General features: G+C 45.3%; 1 protein-coding gene across 1 annotated transcript in view; it reads left to right on the forward strand.

Annotated features, from left to right (window-relative positions):
- Nucleotides 1–1,953: 1,953 nt before the first annotated feature.
- The window catches only part of Rap1b (RAP1B, member of RAS oncogene family), a 34,658-nt gene continuing 17,680 nt past the window's right edge, over nucleotides 1,954–18,931 (forward strand). Inside the window, exon 1 of the mRNA XM_076554193.1 lies at nucleotides 1,954–2,094. The gene's annotated coding sequence lies outside the window, so the exon portion shown is untranslated. The remainder of the gene's footprint in view (nucleotides 2,095–18,931) is intronic.

The following is an 18,931-nucleotide window of genomic DNA, read 5'->3' on the forward strand; positions in this document are numbered from 1 at the left end:
TTCCATTAAAAAAATGTTCTGAGAAAATAACAATTATTGAAATAGGTGGCGTGCTTACTTAAGTAATATACACGGTAGAACACCTAGGAAACACCCACCGCTACGCGGGCATGAGAACCTCAGCTCCGTCCCCGGCAGTCACAGAAGAATCCAGAGCGGTGGCCCATGCCTGTAATCCCAGCACTGGGGGATGGAGCCAGGGGGATCCTGGGAGCTTCTTGGCCAGTCACTGGAGCCTAATTGAGGTTCAGTGAGAGATCCTGTCTCACAAAAATAAAACAGAACGTGATAAAAGACTAATTGGTGTTGAACTGTGGCTTCTCTGTGCCCACACAGGTGTGCATAAGCACACACACACACACGTTAATTATAATGTTTCTCCTTTTTGTTGTACTAAAGAGCTGACTTACTACACTCACACACATGCTGGGCAAGCCCTGGACCATTGAGCTATATCCCTACCTTTTTTTTTTTTATTTCCTTTACTTTTTATTTTGAGAGGCTCACAAAGCTCTCTAGGTTGGTTTTAACTTATTCTGTGGCCTCAGCCACCCTAGAAATTGCAATGAACCTCCTCCTGCTCAGCCTGCAGAAAAGTGAAGCTCTCACAGACCTGTGTCCTGAGGCCCAGTTACAACTCGTTCATGCCCACTCACTTAAGCCAGATTAATTTAGCTGTCACTTCTTAAAAGAGTGAAATTACGCTCTCCACTTCTCTTCCGGAGTTCATACATTTCCAGAATGATTTGTACAGTGCCCAGCTAAATTGCCTACCATCCTCCGTGTTTTCCTCTCTAAGTCTTTTTTGCCCATCAAAACCTTTTCAGTAGCTGGCCTCGGTGGCTCGTGCCTTTCATCCCAGCGCTCCAGAGGTAGAGGCAGCTGTATCTCCATGAGTTCAAAGCCAACATGGTCTACATAGCAAGTTCAGGCCAGCCAGGACTACAAAATGAGGGGAAAACAAAGAATAGAAACAAACTCTCCAAAACAAAGCTTCCGATAGGGCTGGTTCTAATATTAAAGGTGGTGGTGTGAAAATATTCTAATGATCTAAGTCTATGTGAATTCTTGTGCTCTTTGGAACAGGACATTTCTGGACAGTGCTTTCCGGAGGAGTCACATTATAGACTTCACACCTATGAGTAATCTATACTGTCCCAGGAGTGCACTGCCATGAACCACGCCTCTTAATTCTCATAAACAGTGTTCATTTAGGTACAGGGTCTAAGCATGCTTGGGAACCATCCATTTGTGAACTGCGTCTGGCAGGGTAATCTGGACGGCTCGCCCTGGTTAAGACACACACGGCAGGCTGAAATACTCGTCAAACCCAAAAGCAAGGCCAATAGAAAAATGAGAAGCTGCCCTCGCCAGGGTCTTCCACTGCGCTCTGAGAGTGGGGACCGCTTCTCTCCGTTACTTCTCCAGCTACTTCCCCGCAGCACAAAGGACCACGCGAACACCGACGGCCTGGGGGGCGGGGGGCGTTGGCGACTGAATTCCAGTGTGCACTTGGGAGGGAGGCCCCGCGAAGGAGGCTTTCAGGGGGTTTCTAAGCCCCGAGCTCCCCGTTATCCGCTGGGGCCGAGAGGGGAAGACGCTCCGCTGGGGACCGACTCCCGATTCTGTCGGACAGCCAGCAGGCGGGCGGAGGCGAAGCGGATCGGAGCACCCCGGGGACGCAGACAGTGAACCGGGGATGGGGAAGGACCACGGTTCCAGCTCAGCCGGGCCGGGCCAGAGGCCGGGCGAGGCCTTAGGCGAGGGCGAGGCCCCGCCCCCTCCGGCCAGGCCCCGCCCTCTGCCCCGCCCCCTTCCCGGGCTGCGCTCCTTGCGCGCCCCGCCCGCGGGCGGAAGCGAGAGCGAGGCTGAACGCCTGACGTCAAGGCGACACCGCCAAACCTCGCCCAGAGTCAGGCGTGGAAAGCAGCCTGAGCGGCGGCGGCGGCGGCAGCGGCAGCGGCAGCGGCGGAGGCGGAGGCAGCGGCGGCGGTGGCGGCGGCGGCAGAGACCGCCGTGGCGCCGGGAGCAAGCGACCCGAAGGGAACGCGGGGCGACGGCGGCGACGGCGGGGACCCGGTGACAGCGCGAGAGGTTGGCGGAGCGGAGCGGGGCGGGCGGGCGGGCGGGCGCGTGCGTGGCTGGCGAGGCTGGCGGGGGCAGGGGCGGGGGAGGACGGGCGCCGGCTGGAGGGGAGCGGTGGGGTGCGGCGCGGGGCCGGGCGGGGCGGCCGGGCGGTGTGCGTGTGCGCCGTGTGTGTGTGCGTGCGTGTGTGTGTGCGAGCCGGGGGGGGGAGCTCCCACGGCGGCGATGGTGGCCCGGGCGCGCGGCAGGTGGCTGCGGGGGTCCCCGCCACCGCCGCCGCCGCCGCCACCCCACCCCACCGCGTCCCCCTCGGTTCCGCGGGCGCGCCGCCTCGGAGCGGCCCGTGGAGGAAGCTCCAAGCCGCGGCGGGGAGCGGGCGGCGCGCTTTTGCGGAAGGGGTCAAATGTCTGAAATATGGCGGAGGAAGTGAGCGCCCGAGGAACCCCCACCCGCGCTCGCCCGCTCGCCCGTCCGCCCGCGGCCCCGCAGCCCTGCCCCGCCGCGGCCCCGCTCGCCCCGCCGCCGCGGGGTGGGTGGGAAGTTAGAGCGGAAACCAGAAAAGTTGTCCTTTGCGGGACACCCCGGGGGTTTGCTCCCAGCTCCCGGGGCCCGGCGGCGGAGGAGCCTTGAGCGGGGTTGGGGGGGAGAGGGACCACTCCCCGGCGCCCCGCCGGATCGAGCCTGACGGGGGGAAAAAGTTTGCCCGGATCGCGGCTGGCTGGCTTCGTTTGTTGCGGGAAGTGGCCGGAGGAAGAAGGCAAACGGAGCGAGCCCCACCTAGTCTGGCCGCCGCCAACCGTGCAGAAAGAGGAGAGAGAGAGAAAAAAAAAATGTTAAAGGGGCCTTTCCCTTCGTCAGCAAGAGGAAATCTCCTTTTTCTCTTGCAGAGAGAGAAAAAAATCTAGGAAGTTTGTTCTCTTCTCCTTTTTTTTTTCCCCCACCCTCTCAATATGTCTGATTCTGAAACTGACTTATCAGCGCCATGAATTTTCTTTGAAACTGCTCCGAGGGAACTGAGCCCTCCGGATTTTCCTTGGGGTGGAGGGGGAAGATACCTTTGGGGAGAAAGATCTTCCCCTCAAAGTTTGAGCGGATGGGCTTACTTTCCTTTTCGCTTGCCTCCTCCCACCCTCCAGTACTTTAGAAAGACATTTTTGGCCCTGTGACTCCTGACATGACAGGAATAGGAAATCACATTTTTACGGAGTTAAAAGTTGACATTACAGCGAAGGCTGGACTTTTAATATTTTTAAATTAATTGAGCCTCGTCTGAATGTTTGCTTTGCTGACAGTGTGTATTAACATATACCGAGTGCTTCTAACTTGTAAATTCATTTTTTTTTTTTTTTTGCAGTTTTCTTTTGTATAATTAGAACGTTGTTGAGACTTGCCTACCAGGAATTTATCTTAGCAAGAAGTAACTTAATTGAATGGGGAAATTCTCTTCATTTAAAGCTCATCATTCTTAAAAGCTAACTTGGAATCTATGTATTAAGTCCTAATAGAGTCCTGGTACTTTTTAAGGGCCGGAAAGGGACTGTTTAAATCATCTGGTCCCACCCTGTCATTTTATGGAGGAGGAAACTGAGGCCTACAATAGATAAGATAACCAGTTACCTGAGTCTGCTGACTCGTAAGGCAGTGGTCTATTCATAAAAGAACCCACAGGAAGAAATGTGACATTGCAGTGGTGAGTGACATCTTGCAAAGATTGCTAGTCCAATTACTCTCTCCTCTCCAAGGTAGAGTGCCTTGGTTAGCTAAATGGTGTGGAATAATCACGTAGGTAGTGTCATCCCCAGGTTTGGGTTTAGAAGAAGTTAATACTCTGGGGAGGAAACAATTTTACTTAAAGACACAGAATCCCTAATGACAGTCTTGTTTGAGCTCATCCATACTTTTAATCTCTATAGTACATTATATTCCCTTGTACTTTCTGGTTGACATTCACAGTAGTTGAAGAACCTTATCTGTGGAAGCCACAAAGTGAACTGCTGAAGAACGTGTAGCTATTTGGGTTTTAATAACAGCTGAAGGGCCCAGTGCTAAGCCAGCTTAATTTTTAGTCTACGGTCCAGAGCACAGAAAGGATGCCTGTGTCTTTCCCCTTTTTCTGTCCAACTTATCCCTCTTCCTTTCCGCGGCTTGTATCACTTCCGAACTTCTGTGACTGTTGTGTATCTTTATCTAGTCCCCTCCATTGTAAAGGCCAAGGACGGGATCTGTTTCTTTTGTATGCCTCAGATGACCAGCATGTTACTGTTTACATAGATTCTCGGTGGAAGTTAAGTGGAATTAAATGAAGACACCATGAGGATAGGAATTCTGTTGTATTCTTAATCCTAGCATTTTTACCTGGGCCCTAGTGATGTTTGGGGCTTAAATTTAGAGATTAATGGAAAATCCAAAGAGACCAAAGAGAACAGTGTAACTTTTCAAAAAGAATTGCTTTTGTATTTTTTTTGGTCTCACTCTGTACAAATTGATCATCATTTTATCATTGTTCATTTATAATGATTCCACTATTTTCTTTTGACCTATAGAAAGAAAGAGAGTCCTCCCACCAAAGAGCCTGTAAGGGCTGTCAGGTTGTTGGTGTGTGTGTGTGTGTGTGTTTTAAAGTGGTGCCGAGCATGGTATTCTTGCAACTATAATCCCAGCAGTTAAGAGATTGAGGCAGGAAGATTGCCATAAATTAAAGACTAGCCTGCACTAATGAAACCCTGTGTATAAGTAAATACATAAATAACTTGATCTACTTTTATGAAGATCTTTGGAAGACTTATGCCTATGCAGAAGTTGATTACATGTAACTGGTTGTACATGCTGTTTTAAGTGTAAAGTCTAAGATTGGACTCATGTTCAGCTTTCTTTGCTTTTTGTTAAGGTACTTGATAAATAGTTCTTGAATGAAATTAACCTGTAAAATTAGATCTGAGAGAACTTAACTGATTTTACCTCTCCCACCCCCAAAGTGTAGTTTATATTTGGCATTTTATTATTGAATGTCAGGGAGATCTTAGTGATTTACATGTGTCGTTCCCAGGAAATAAATTTTAAGGGGTAGATAGATGTCGATCTGTAGTATTTAGATTTGAACTGCTATTATGTTCATTTAGTGTTTATGCTTTAAGTAGTCAAAGACTATTTCTCTAGAGCAATGATGTCATATCGTCTCTGTAGAGTCCATAAAAATTCATCTTTCTGACTGGGGATGTGGCTCAGTGGTAAGTGTTTGCCTCTGTTTTCCAAGTTGCTGGATCCAATCCCTCACTGAAAAAAAATAATTACACTTCAACTGTCTAGGGCTTTTTAAAGTTGTAACTAAATATACTTTGTGTATTTGGGTTTGGTTTAGTTCTTATGTGAAGGGTATGTATTGTTTTGTTTCTATATTTGTTTTTTGTTTTTTCTCATTTTTGTGGACCCTTTAGTCACATAGATTAGGCCAAAGCTTGTACTGTTTTGTCTTTCCAAACTGAACTCTCTTGAACAAGAACAATGTCTTAAGCGATGGCTTGATGCATTGTAACACTAGACAAAATTTTTATTGTGCTGTGTGTGTAAGCAGCATTGTGTGGCTCTTGTACTGAAACTAATCTTTTCAGTACTTGGAGATGTTTTGCAGGAGTGTTGAAAGGTTCTGATTACCAGTTGAGGACTGAAGTCTTGAAATTAGTTCTTTAGAAATCTCAAGGATACAGTGGAAACAGTAGCTACATAGAATAGAATATGAAGGGCTGGAGATGGCTCAGGGGTTAAGAGTGCTTGCTGCTTTTGCAGAGGACCTGAATTCGATTCCCAAGCACCTGTGGGGGTGGGGGACTCTAGCCACCTTCCTTCTGGCCTCCTCAGATGCCCACATGCATGTGCATTCACACACATATACTCAGGTACGCATAACTAAGAAAGAGAGACTAGAAGGAACTGACCATTTAGAGTAAAAGTTTGACTTGCTTTATAATCTGTTGTCGTTTGTTTGAACCAACTTGACTGGATTCGAAGATCAATCCCTTTAGCAATAGAGTTTCTGTTTTGTAAAAAGTTAATCAGGAATTTTTTGCCACCTGAAAATAGTACAATTTTAAAATTCATGAAGACAAAGAATGTTACTTATTTTCCCCACACTTCATAAACAGTGCTGTGCTTACTCCTAATGTTCAAATTGAGGGTACACAGCAGTTGATTACATTTCCAGAGAGCCCTAAAACTCTAAAAGAAAGACATGAAACTTTAGGGGTATAAGGTTTTAAAATTACATTTAAATTCTCTAAAAATATTTGCAACAGGAATTACAAAATTTCCATCTTGTTTTTTATTATACAGAGGGATAATATTAAAGTTGGTTACATTCAAGATACCTGAATAGTAGAAACACTCATTTCTAGATTAAGAGTATCATTCTCTAACTACAGCCTGAGTTTGAGTTTTTACATATTGAACTGGTTCCTAAGGCTCTGGTTGTTAAATACTGTTTCATATCTTTATAGCTGTGCTGCTTTATAGCAGTGAAACTATTCTGTCTAAACTAGATCGGGACTTGAGGAGGGAACTTGCTAGGGGAACTGTACCAAGGGTTGAGGATGCAGATTGAGGATGCAGATTGATAAAGCCTATTGGAGATGTTGGAGGAAGAGGCAGGCGCCTGTTACAAGCAGCGCAGAGTGAAAGCAGTTTGAAGTACAGGATCTAAAATTTATCTCAGCAACTGGATGTTTATAAAATGTCATCTCCCCCCTCCCCTGTCCCCACCTGTGTGTGGTGGTCTGTATCTGTAATCCCAGCATTTGAGGAGGTACAGGAAGGGCAATCCTTCTGTCAGCCTTTGCTACACAGCAAGTGCCAGTCCAGCCTGGGCTACGGGAGACTGTGTCTCTGCGCATGTCTTCCTTTACTTAAACCATAACTATTTTGAAAATGGAAAGGCAATTGATTGCCTCACTGGTGGGCTATGTCTTCCTCCTGTGGTTTTCCTCTTTGCCTTGTGTGATCAGAAAAAAAAGGAAAGCAGTGTTCTGTCTGCGTAGTAGAGTGTCAGGTGGACTTGGGGAGAGGCCGGAAGTGGTAGCTACAGGTGGGCTCCAAATGCCTGTCTTCTGAAGTTTATCCTCACATTAGAGTGTTGTTCGTAGCCGTCATCGTAGGTGTTTGAATGTGGAGGACTCTAACCTAGGGCTTTCCGTGTGTTGGACAGAGGACTACAGCGCTCCATCCCCAGCCCCTCAGAGTCAGTCTGTAGTAAATCCAAGTTAATGAAACTAGAGGTTTCAGTTTAAAAAAAAAAAAAAGAATATTATAAGTACAAACCACTTTCATTCAATTAGTAATTTGAGACAGCAGATAGCCTGTGTACTCCATACAATTCATCACCCTGTGTTTTAAGGTACGGTGGTCATGCGTGCTAATAGTACATTATGTGTTACAGATATAACCATCTGTGATTTTTAGGTAATGAATTGACTTCTCAGTAATACAACTCTGACATCTGTGGAAACCTTAAATTTTATACTGTACAGATAAAAAGGGATCAGGACAAGATATATGTGTACTATTATTAGTTTTCACACTCAGAATTTCTCTTATTTGGAGATACTACACAACATTTATATGGCTAAGATTGGCTGAGATTTCAAATGTTCAGCTCTACGGTTTTAAAATACAATAGAGAGGGTAAGAGCATGAGTGTCTCTAATCTCTGCACTGCTCTGGTGCCTTGGGGAAGCATGGCCTTTCCTCTCTGAGGCTTTCCCTGGGCAAGATGACACGTAGATGATGCACTTGAGGATTAAGTCAAGTCTCATTTGTAGACATTTTGCAAATCGTAGGACATACTCATGTAATACTCGTTCTTTAGATAGAGTGCCTATTCTCTAGCATTATCTTAAATAAAAAGGCATGAATGAACGAACAGTGGCTTGTGAATTGTTTTTGGAGCTGTTGTTTTGCTTTGGAGAAAAGGTCTTACTGTATTACCCACTCGGGCTCCTCCTGCTTCAGCTTTGAAAGGACTGAGATGCCATGTGCATCCCCAAACTTGAGGAGTTTTACATAGGAATTGTTTCGCTCAGTGATTATCAGAGTGTGATCCTAGGAACCCTGCAGATCTTGTAGATGTGTATGGGGAGTCTGCGAGAACAAAGCTATTTATTATATTACTAATGCAAGGATGTCCCTTGCCCTTTCTAGTGTATATTGACATCTGTTTCCATGGTGCAAGACCAGTGGCAAGTGCACACAGCTTGTGACACCTTGGAAGGAATCGGATTAGAGTCTGGTGTGTTCTTCACTGCTCTGACTGTTTAAAGGAAAGAAAAAAGTTCCAACTAAATGTCTTGAGGTTTTAGGAATGAATTGATTCTCTCCCTGTGCACAGGTCTTTTTAATAAGACAATAGGAGAATGCTTGAAACACGTTGGCTTCCCACTAAAGCATAGTGATTGTCTCCAAGAAAAGTGATCAAGGCTCAGAGGCTGAGCCATTCGCTTGTGTTTAGATTTTCTTTTGCTTTTGGGGGGTTTTGCCTGCATGTTTGTGTGTGCAATGCCCTCAGAGGTCAGAAGAGGTCGAATCATCTGTAACTGGAGTCGTATCTGGTTGGTTGTGAGCCGCCACCTGGGTGTTGGGAATTGAACATAGGTCCTCTGTAAGAGCAGCAAGTGCTTTTAACTGCTGAGCCTCTTCTGTTCCCTGAACCACTCACTTTTTAAAGGAAAAATTTGGCTTGAAAGAATGCCTGGTAACCTGGGCATTGGTGGCTCATGCCTCTGTTTGTTTGTTTGTTTGTTTGTTTGTTTGTTTGTTTGTTTTTTCGAGACAGGGTTTCTCTGTGTAGCTTTTGTGCCTTTCCTGGAACTCACTCTGTAGCCCAGGCTGGTCTCGAACTCACAGAAATCCGCCTGTCTCTGCCTCCCAAGTGCAGGCAGGAAAGAGTTAAGCTCCAGGACAGCTAGAGCTGTTAGTTACACCGAGGGGGGAAAAAAAACACATGTCTCAAAACACAAAAGAAAAGAAAGGAATGCTTGATAAATATTCAAACTCAGAGTTGAATATTAAGCTTTTTAAAATTTTTTTATTTGTTTTATATGTGTGAGTGTCTAAATGTCTGTGCACCACCTGCGTGCAGTGCCCATGGAGGCCAGAAGAGGGCATTGGATCCCCTGGGACTGCAATCACAAATCAGTTGTGAGCTGCTCTCTGGGTGCTGAGAATTGAATCCCAGTTTTCTCTGGAAGGGCAGCAGTGCTCTTAGCTGCTAATTCCAGCCCCTGACATATTGTTAAAAACAAGGCTGCTTGTTGTCCTGAGGAAAATTGTAACAGTATCTCTGAATGATTGTAAATAGCTCTTAAGCAAACATTAGGATTTTGGAAAGCTTTTCTCAGCACTGGGCCCTTGATACTTGATAGCCTCTTAGTACTGAGGGGAACATCTTTCTGTGAAAGTGAGGAACATTTTAAGAAGTGTATAATGGAATGAGCTGTTACTTGAAAATTTGTGTGACTATAAGCCAGGATTTTTAAAGTGACCAGCACAAGATACTGTAAGAAGTTTTGAGTGCTGTGGCCTTGTTTCCGAATCCTTACTGATACGAAATTGGGTTAGATGGAGTTCTTTGTGGTCTTCTCTAGGCAGCCCGTCACCTTTGCTCACATAAATTTAGGTAGTTACTTGGCATGTCAATATTATCTTTTTAAAATGCTGTTTCTTTTCCCTGTTTACTTAGGAACGATCGTAGCAATCTGGTTAAACAGTAAAAATTTTCGATTTTTAGAGTAACCTGGGTCTAGCTCTGTGAGTTTCAGACAGTGAAAGCAGGCAGAAAGGTAGCCGAGTAGGTTGTGGGTGCGCTGTGCACCGGTCACCTCAGAGAGGAAGGAGAGAGGATGTCCCTGCTGTGTAGCCAGCTCACTACTAACTAGCAGGACAGAAAAAGGCCCTGACCTGTGACCTCCTGCAGTCTATTTCAACTACAAAGGAACCAACACACTTGCCTGTTCTACAATGCCGTCATAGAAAGCCAGACCTCAAAACAGTTGGTTAATAGGGCCAGCAAGATGGTTCAGCGGTTAAAGGCACCTGCCACCAAGCCTGCTGCATGACTGGGAGCCCGTGTGGTGGGAGGCGAGAACTGACTCCCATAAGTTGTCCTCTGACCTTCACACACACACACAATTTAGGATTTAGTAAAAGGTGCTCAGCTGATAAGATCGGGTATTGTTCTGTAGAGGACCTGGGTGTGTTCAGTTCCTTGCAGCTGTCTGTAACTCCAGCTTCAGAGGCCTCTTCTTCAGGCACATGCAATACTTACCCACCACAGATATTAAAAATGAAAAGCAAATTGGTTTAAAAACCAGCCTTGTTTTTTTCCCACTGAAACCTTTAGTAAAAGGCCAATTTACATGCTCTGAAGAGAATTCAGGTTATTGGATGGCACTCTTTAAAGGACAGAGTTAACACCAGAGGCAGGGTTGGGGTGGTTTAGAGAAGGACTAGACACACAATGCCCACTTGAGGGATTAGGTACCGAGGGCTGCTGCCTGCAGGAGCTAATCCCAGTGGGGGAGGAAGGTGAAGAGGAGCTTCCGTGCTTCTTGTATTAAGTAATTAACTGCTCAGCTGGTCCAGCGGTTCTGAGTTAGGGAACACGCTGAGATCGTATTTTATGTCCAGGACATCCAAAGTCATCACAGGTTGCCACTAAAAAACTAAGTGCAATGTCTTCCATTTTTAGCTAGCTTTTATACATTTGTGCCCACGCCTGCCCGCGGACAACCCCCACCCTCACCCCCCAGCCACGAGCTCTATCACTTGAATCATAGACTTTACTGGCCTTTTGCGGGGGTGGGGTTTGGGGTGTGTGTGTGTGTGTGTGTGTGTGTGTGTGTGTGTGTGTGAGAGAGAGAGAGAGAGAGAGAGAGAGAGAGAGAGAGAGAGAGAGAGATTTGCTTTGTTTGTTTTTGAGGTTTTGAGGCTTCCCTGTGTAGCAGAGGCTGGCCTTAAACTGAAAATCCTCCTGCTTTTAAAGGTGTGTACCACCATGGCAGGCCTTTTGTAAGCTGACAGAAAAGAATTGATAACATTTCTCTGGGGTGTGAAATTACTGTTTGTTGGTTTTCTTCTGAGATGGGAGTTAGAGCCTTTACTGACCTTGAATTTGTGGCTGTCCTGCCTCAGCCTCCTGAGTGCTGAGGGTACAGGTGTGTGTCACTAGGACCTACGTGCGTTGTTTAGAAGAACGTGATGGTTGATAATAGCCATGAAGGGGAGAGGAGCGGGACGTGGGAAGACGGGAGGATGGATGAAGAGGGTGCTGAGGAGGTTCTGGTTTGAATGAACGGGACTGCGGCCACCAGTCTTCACTGCTGTGGTTCAGCAGAAATGGTAGAGCTCCCTTGTCTCCCTGTGCAAAGAGTAATGCAGCGTTCTCTGCCTCTGAGCTGACAGTGAGTGCCTTTGCTCCCAACAGAACCTGTTGGACATTAAACACCCAGGCAACCACATTAGACATCATCTCACTGTTCTTTATGTTTTAGCTGATTCCTGGGAGTATAAGATAAATCAGGGAAATTATTTAGATACCTACTGTTTTTGTTTCTTAAGACCAGGTCTCACTGAAGCCAGAGCCCAGGCTGATCTCCAGCTTGCCGTCTCCTGCCTCTGAGCTCTCCCCAGCCCTCAGCCCCACCCCTGGTGCTGGCATTACAGGAGTGCTGTGTGTTTTGGATAGTTGCTAACCTTTGGTTCTGTCTTTTGTTTGTTTGTTTTTATTGTTAGTTTTGGGTTTCGGTTGATTTCCTGTTTTGGTTTGAGATAGGGCCTTATTCTACCACCCAGACTGGTCTAGAGCGCACTGTGTAGCCCAGGCTACCCTTCAGCTTGAGGCATTTTTCCTGCCATGCACAGTCCTGGACTTGGTTAGTTGTGGTTTATTGACATTGATTTGTCTTAGGTTCAGTTCTCTCTGCCTCTGCCTGTGATCGTTGTTCACTTTTTTAGGAGCTTATCTTCCTATGAGAAGTTAGACTGAATAGCTGAGGCCTTTTTTGGGCTCTCCAAGAGTTTATAATCCCCTCCTAATGTTGACCAGATCTAGTCTTTTTAATATTTATTTATACATATGTGCCTGGGTGTGTGAACCATGTGTGTGCAGGTGCCACAGGGTGTCAGAAGCAGCGGGCAGAGCCCCTTGAGTGGGTTCTCTGCTAGAGTAATGCATGGCTTTTAACTGCTGAGCCATCTCTCCAGCCCTCTACTTTAAAAACTCTTAATTGGAAAAAAAATGTTTATAAAGAATTTGATGGTTTGTCTTTATTGAGGACCTGCATAAGCTGCTTCTTGCACTTGGTTTTGAAAGTATTGTATCTGATTGTTCAACTATGTTTTTGTTCCCGAGACAGGATCTCATGTAACCTTGGGTGGTCTGGAGCTCACTATGTAGATCAGGCTGGCCTTGAACTCACAGAGCTCCTTAGCTTCCCCAGAGTTCTAGGATTAAAAGTACACACTACCACGCCAACTTGTTTCTGTTTAGGGTGTGTCTCTTGAGAACTAGTCCATCTGGCTACATGTTATTGAGAGCCGGTTGTTCGTGGCTTTTGCATGTTAGAATTGAATTAAACAGTTTTACACAAAGGGTTTTAGCAAAGGTAGGAAAATACAAAAATGTAAATAAATACCCAGTTAGTAATACAAGTGTTTTTGGAGCCAGAATTGACAGCTCTTAGCTGTTATAGTTAAGAGAAATGGTAAAAATGAAGTGGAATTGGTGCACAGTATAATAAGATGGGTAATAATAGAGGTTCTTGGAACAGGCTCTATACTAGTCGGTGTTTGTGAAATGGATTGTAGGGTCCAACAAGACAACCTGACTCCTGAAAGTTGTGCTCTGACTTCCACACACAGACACAGTAGTACAAAACACAAGGTGGGTAGCTGCTGCCCTGCTCTGGTAGAGGTCTGTGAAGTGGATTGTAGGCTGATATAGCCCTTCACCTGTAGCCCTTGTTGATAGGTGTCTTCATGTTGAGACTTGGTGGGGTGGTTCTTTCCTAGTGCAGTGAGGAAGGTAAAGTGCTATCCATATGGAACATGAGCAGTCACACATCAGTGTTGAGGTCCAGTGTGAGCACTTAAAGGAGACCAGGTGAGAAGACCCAGTATTCATCAGATTGTTTAGAAATAGAAAGTTTCTCTGAAGAAGACATTAGGATATGGAAATGGTACTTTCAAGCAACTTAAAACAGTCTACTGGAACTCAGAGCTTGGTAGAAGTCAGCATTGGGTGTCTTCCTCAGTCCCTGTCCACTGTAGTTTTCCAGGAAGAGGCTTCAGTGAAGCTAGAGCTCACCCATTCTATACCGACTGTCCAGAAAGCCACAGGGATGCTCCTGTCTCAGGAAGGACCCGTATGGTGGGTGGAGAGAACCCACTCCCTGAAGTTGTTCTCTGCCCCCCACGTGCAAATCTTGGTGCCTGTGCTCTTAAGGTACACATATGCATGCACACACACAAAGTGAATGTAGTCAAAGAATTTTTCTTAGATCTCTGGTGTGGGGCTGGAGAAGTGACTTGGCCATTAAGAACACTTGTTGCTCTTGTTAGAGGACCCAAATTCAGTTCCCTGCACCCACGTGGTAGTTCACAGCCATTCGTAACTAACTCCAGGGCATCTGACACCCTTTCCTGACACCCTCGGGCACCAGCTGGTGCAGTACATTATGAAGGCAAATACTTGTGACCATAAAGTAAGTAAACCTAAAAGAGATTTTATTTTTCCAATCCCGAGTGGAACCGCCTGGTGTAGTGACAGAAGAAGAGCTGCAGTGGGTACTTTGAAACTCAGCGTGCTTAACAGGAAGTGTCTGCCCACTCTTCCTGTTTCCTCAGTGTGGTCTGCTGATTGTAACGGACTAACATCCAGACTTTTCACTTGGTGGATACACTAATGTTAAAAATATGCTATAACATGTATGCATGTGATTTGGGGGAGAATAATAGTTTATCTCAAATTTAGCGGGAGATGAACGTTTTAAAGATACCTTTTAAAAGATTCGTCTCTTTTTATGTTATGTCTGAGTGTTTGCTGGCCTGTGCGTATGTGCACAGTGTAACGTGCCTGGTCCCCTCAGGCCAGAAGAAGGAAACAGATCCTCTGGAAAGGTAGTTATAGATGGTTGTGAGCCACCATGTGGGTGCTGGTAGCTGAACCCAGTCTTCTGCAAGTACAGCGAATGTTCTTCTGCGCTGAGCTGGCTCTCCATCCTCCAAGCTGCATTTTGTTAACCTAGTAGTTATGCCAGTGAGTAAGCAGGTACTGTGTATGGCAGTGGAAGGGAGACATTCTTGATGGCTCCCAGGCACATATGACACCCCCTTTTTTTTCTAAGTGTCCTTTACTAATTATCAAAGGCATCTTTGAGTAAACTGAGAAATACAAAATAACTGTTAAATTACTCAAGCCAATGTGGACAGTAAGTGGCCAGCATAAATTGCTGATTAGATTGAAATATTAAACTAGTAGGAAATCATGGAAGGTGCTTCTGCTTCCTGTGCTCTTTGTTTCATAGTTAGTTTTTCTCTTCTGCACTTCTGGCAGATTTACTGGGGTATTTCCATTGGCAATATCTTGGTCCTGAAGTTTCTTGTGTGGCATAAAGTTGTGCAGATTCGAGTCCACAAGCTAAAATCAAGATATTCTCTTGGCTTCTTAATACACTGGGGGCAGTCAATTAAGCATGTCATTTGCTCCTAGTTATGTGGTAATGGGAAATGGAATATTTTTGTAGTTGTGTGTTCCTATTCTCATGGAAGATGCTGGTTATATTTCTGAATTCAGCCTTATGCTGAAACAGACTGAAATGATGTTTTTACAACTTTATCCTGTACAAGGTAAAAACTAGGTGTTTATATTAAGAAATGTGTATGATATTTTCCATTCACAAAAATGGGTGTGACTTGTTCAAAAATCCCTACTCCTACTCCTAACTTATAAACTAGTACTGATAGCCTGATTTCTGATTTCTTATACTTTGCCTCCCAGTATTTCCAAACTGGATTTATGCTTGCCTAAAATATATTAGTGCACATCTTTTCACCAGTGTCTCAGGGATGCCTTTTCGGTGGATGAATAGTTACTTATAATTCTGCAGTCCCTGCAGATGTCCACCTTTGATGGTAGCATTAAATTATGTACATTGAGGACTATAGTGTACCCCCCCAGCAAACGTTATTCCTTTGGAGATTTACCACACCCCCATGACTTACGTAAACTTGAATATGAATGGTTATTTAAATTACTGAAGAATCGATGGATGGAGGTCTGCGGAATTAGGACTGTCTCTTTGCAAAGCAAAAAGATAGTTCATATTGTCCATTGGACGGGTTATCATCTTTCTTTGCAGAAGTTTCCACCCTGTTGTCCTTTGCCTGAACCTCAGTAGACATTGCTAAGGAAGAGCTATACTCCTCCCTTGGAGTCCCATGAGTCTGGATTGTTCTCACACTTGTTCTCATTACTACACTTGGTACACATATGTACACAATTTGTCACCATTAAAGTGAGGTACAGAATCTTCCCTCATCTCTTTCGGGGCTAGCCTAGAAGGCAGTGATTCTCATCTTGTGGTCTCCAGCCCTTTGGGGATTGCTTCTCAGATGTTTACATTATGCATCATAACAGTAACAAACAGTGGTTATGAAGTAGCAACAAATAATTTTATGGTTGGGGGTCATCACAACATTAAGATCTGTATGAAAGGGTCACACCCATCTGCTCTGGGGCCTCTGTAATGGACAGGATAATGATCTAGGTTTTGTTGACAAACTGTCCTTATCAGGACCATTCAGTTCTGCCATCTTAGCCTAGTGACAACCATGGATGATACACTGAATGAGCATGCCTGGGTTCCAATTAAGTTGTTTTCAGACACAGCCAGTAGATTGGAGACGAAGTTCAGTGGTGTAGTGCTTGCCTGGGATGCACCAGGTCCTGGGTCCGATCTCCAGGTGTCTTTTCTGTTTCAGGCTGTGCATTAAGTTTTTGTTATACAGCAGTGAATATGACACCTGATACTAGGCCACAGCATATTTAAGTAAGTCTTAACTTTGAGTGCATTTGGACAAATTCAAGACAGTTTATGTGCCTCACATACAGCCTCAAGAACATTTTAGCCAATATTCATTCATTGGTTTTATTTTGTTTTGTTTTGTTTTGGGGACAGGGTCTTACTATGTAGCCCTAACTGCCTGGAACTGAAAAAGATCCTCCTGCCTCTGCCTCCTGAATGCTTAGATTAAAAATAGTGCACCCAGGCGGATCTCTGTGAGTTCGAGGCCAGCCTGGTCTACAGAGTGAGATCCAGGACAGGCACCAAAAACTACACAGAGAAACCCTGTCTCACAAACTAAAAAATAAAAATAGTGCACCACCATGGCTAGCCTCCATAGTTGTTCTTAAGGTGAAGTGGGGAAGCTGTGTGAGACCTCAGGAAGATGCCTTAGGTGCCGTGTTCTGTAGCAGTATAACTAACCACAGCCTCGGTGTGCTTTGGCCATCAGACACTGTGGTATCCGGAAAATAGCCTGACTGTATCTGGTATTCTTCTCATTGTATATAATAGGCACGGCACAGCCATTTAAATAATACTGTCGAGTAAAGTTAACACCAGTTTTCTTAACTGTCCTTAGGTCAGTTTCTTGCAGTTTCTTTTATGTGGTATATTGTTTGTGGTATATTACTTCTGGCCCTTTTATTTTGGTTTTCATCAATATAAAACAGGTTTTTGTTTCAAGCCAGGGCTCATATATTTTAAAAGTAGACCACATATTAATCTTAATATGAATGTGATATGTTGTTCCATTGCCTGCTATTACTAATAGCTGCTACTACTCTTAGAATCTTTGTGATTTTCAGGTGTCTTCCACTTTCTCAGAGTCAGAGCCGCTGAGCCTTTTCACAGCAGAGCTTTCTTGTCTTCCTGTGACTACTCTGCTGTGTCTTTCCTCTTCCTGTGCCTGCGCCCTGGGATCAGGGTCAGGCTGTGCTCTCTGGAGAGCCTGAAGTTTGTGCTAGACTTCCTTTGGTACCTTTGTTCTCTTCTTGGCCCTGATCATCTTTTTTCTAATTGACACGCTGTAGTTTTTCTTGATGCTACCTTCTCTATATAGCAGTTCCTGATTTCCACTTGAACTCCTAGCATACTTTGTGATTCTCATAATATGTGCCCCTCCCTCTTTGGTGGCACTACAGTCTGAGCCCAAACCCTGACACCAGGTTATAATCAAGCAGTGAGCCATATCCCTAGGACTGTTTGCTGTGTTTGTCTTCCCCCACAATCTTCTTGAGAACAAGTATGTTGTTTCCCTTTATAATTGACATATGTAATCGGGCATGGTAGTGCATGCCTTTAATCCCAGCACTCGGGAGGCAGAGGCAGATGGAGCTCTGAGTTCATGGCCAGCCTGGTCTACAGAGTGAGTTCCAGGATAGCCAAGGCTGTTGTTACACAGAGAGACCCTGTCTCAAAAAACCAAAAGAAAGAAAGAAAGAAAGAGAGAGGGGGGGGGAGGGAGGGAGGGACGGAGGTAAGATGAAGCAAACACCTGTCAGGATTTCCTTCATATTGTGCTGTAGCCATCTTCTTCCCGTGTCCTTCCACAGAAATACACTGCCCAGTAGTAGTCGATTGTAGGGGCACTGGGGGCACTCTGGGCTTTACATTTCTAATGCAGTATTTTAGATTATTAAATGTTCAGATGCTGTGTACTTAATCAGTTTACTCTCCCACTTAGTGGGCTATTTACATGTGGTATATAGTGTGCTGCTTTTCTAGAAAGTGTTGCTACTCGGAATTCTTAGTTGGAAGCTGTATAGTCTGCTGGATGACGCTTTGATAAAGCAGCCTGAAAGTTCCCCTCCTTTCTTTTCATGGTGGCCTACTCACTGGCCACAGGCATGTAGAGACTGTAAATGGGTGCATAAGAGAATCTGTGCTTACTCATTCCTTTGCCTGGCTTGGCTTTTGTATGTATTTCTGTTGTATAAATCATAGAATGCCAAAGTCAATCTCTCTCCTTAATAGCAGATATAGGACTTTAAAAAAAAGTTGACTACTAAAACTTTGCAGGTTGTTGTATCAGCAGATAAGACAGAGTTGGAGCTAGAGAGGTGGTTTAAAGTACTGCTTTGGGGGCGGGGGTTGAGACAGGGTTTCTCTGTGTAGCTTTGGAGCCTGTCCTAGATCTCACTCTGTAGCCCAGGCTGGCCTCGAACTCACAGAGATCCGCCTGCCTCTGCCTCCTGAGTGCTGGGATTAAAGGTGTGCGCCACCACTGCCCGGCTTGCACTTGCAATTCTTGCAGAGGACCCGGGTCTAGTTCCCAGCACCCACGTGAAAGCTCACAACTGTCTGTAACTCTTGTCCCAGGGCACCAGGAACCCATGTGGTTTATACATACTCATACCAGCAAACATTCATACACATAAAATAATAAATCTTAATACCAAAAAAAAGACCAAGGAGGACATAATTGTTCTTCGACATGTACTCACACCTGGTGGCCTTGTCAGAAGCAGGCTCGACACGTAAATATACTGATCTAAGTGTCGTGGCTTAGGCCTCTAGTCTGAGGACTCCAGAGTGGTTGAGACAGTGGTGGGAATAGGATTTAAGACTAGGCTTGACATGAGGCCCTGTAAGAAAGGGAGGTCTGGGCAGCGGCGGCGCACACCTTTAATCCCAGCACTGGAGAGGCAGATGCAGGCGGATCTCCGAGTTCTGAGGACAGCCAGGGCGACACAGAAACCCTACCTCGAAAAACAAGACAGAGAAGGAGAAGGGAAGGAACA

Source organism: Peromyscus maniculatus, chromosome 18 (genome assembly GCF_049852395.1).
Source record: "Peromyscus maniculatus bairdii isolate BWxNUB_F1_BW_parent chromosome 18, HU_Pman_BW_mat_3.1, whole genome shotgun sequence".
NCBI classification, from domain to species: Eukaryota; Metazoa; Chordata; class Mammalia; order Rodentia; family Cricetidae; genus Peromyscus; species Peromyscus maniculatus.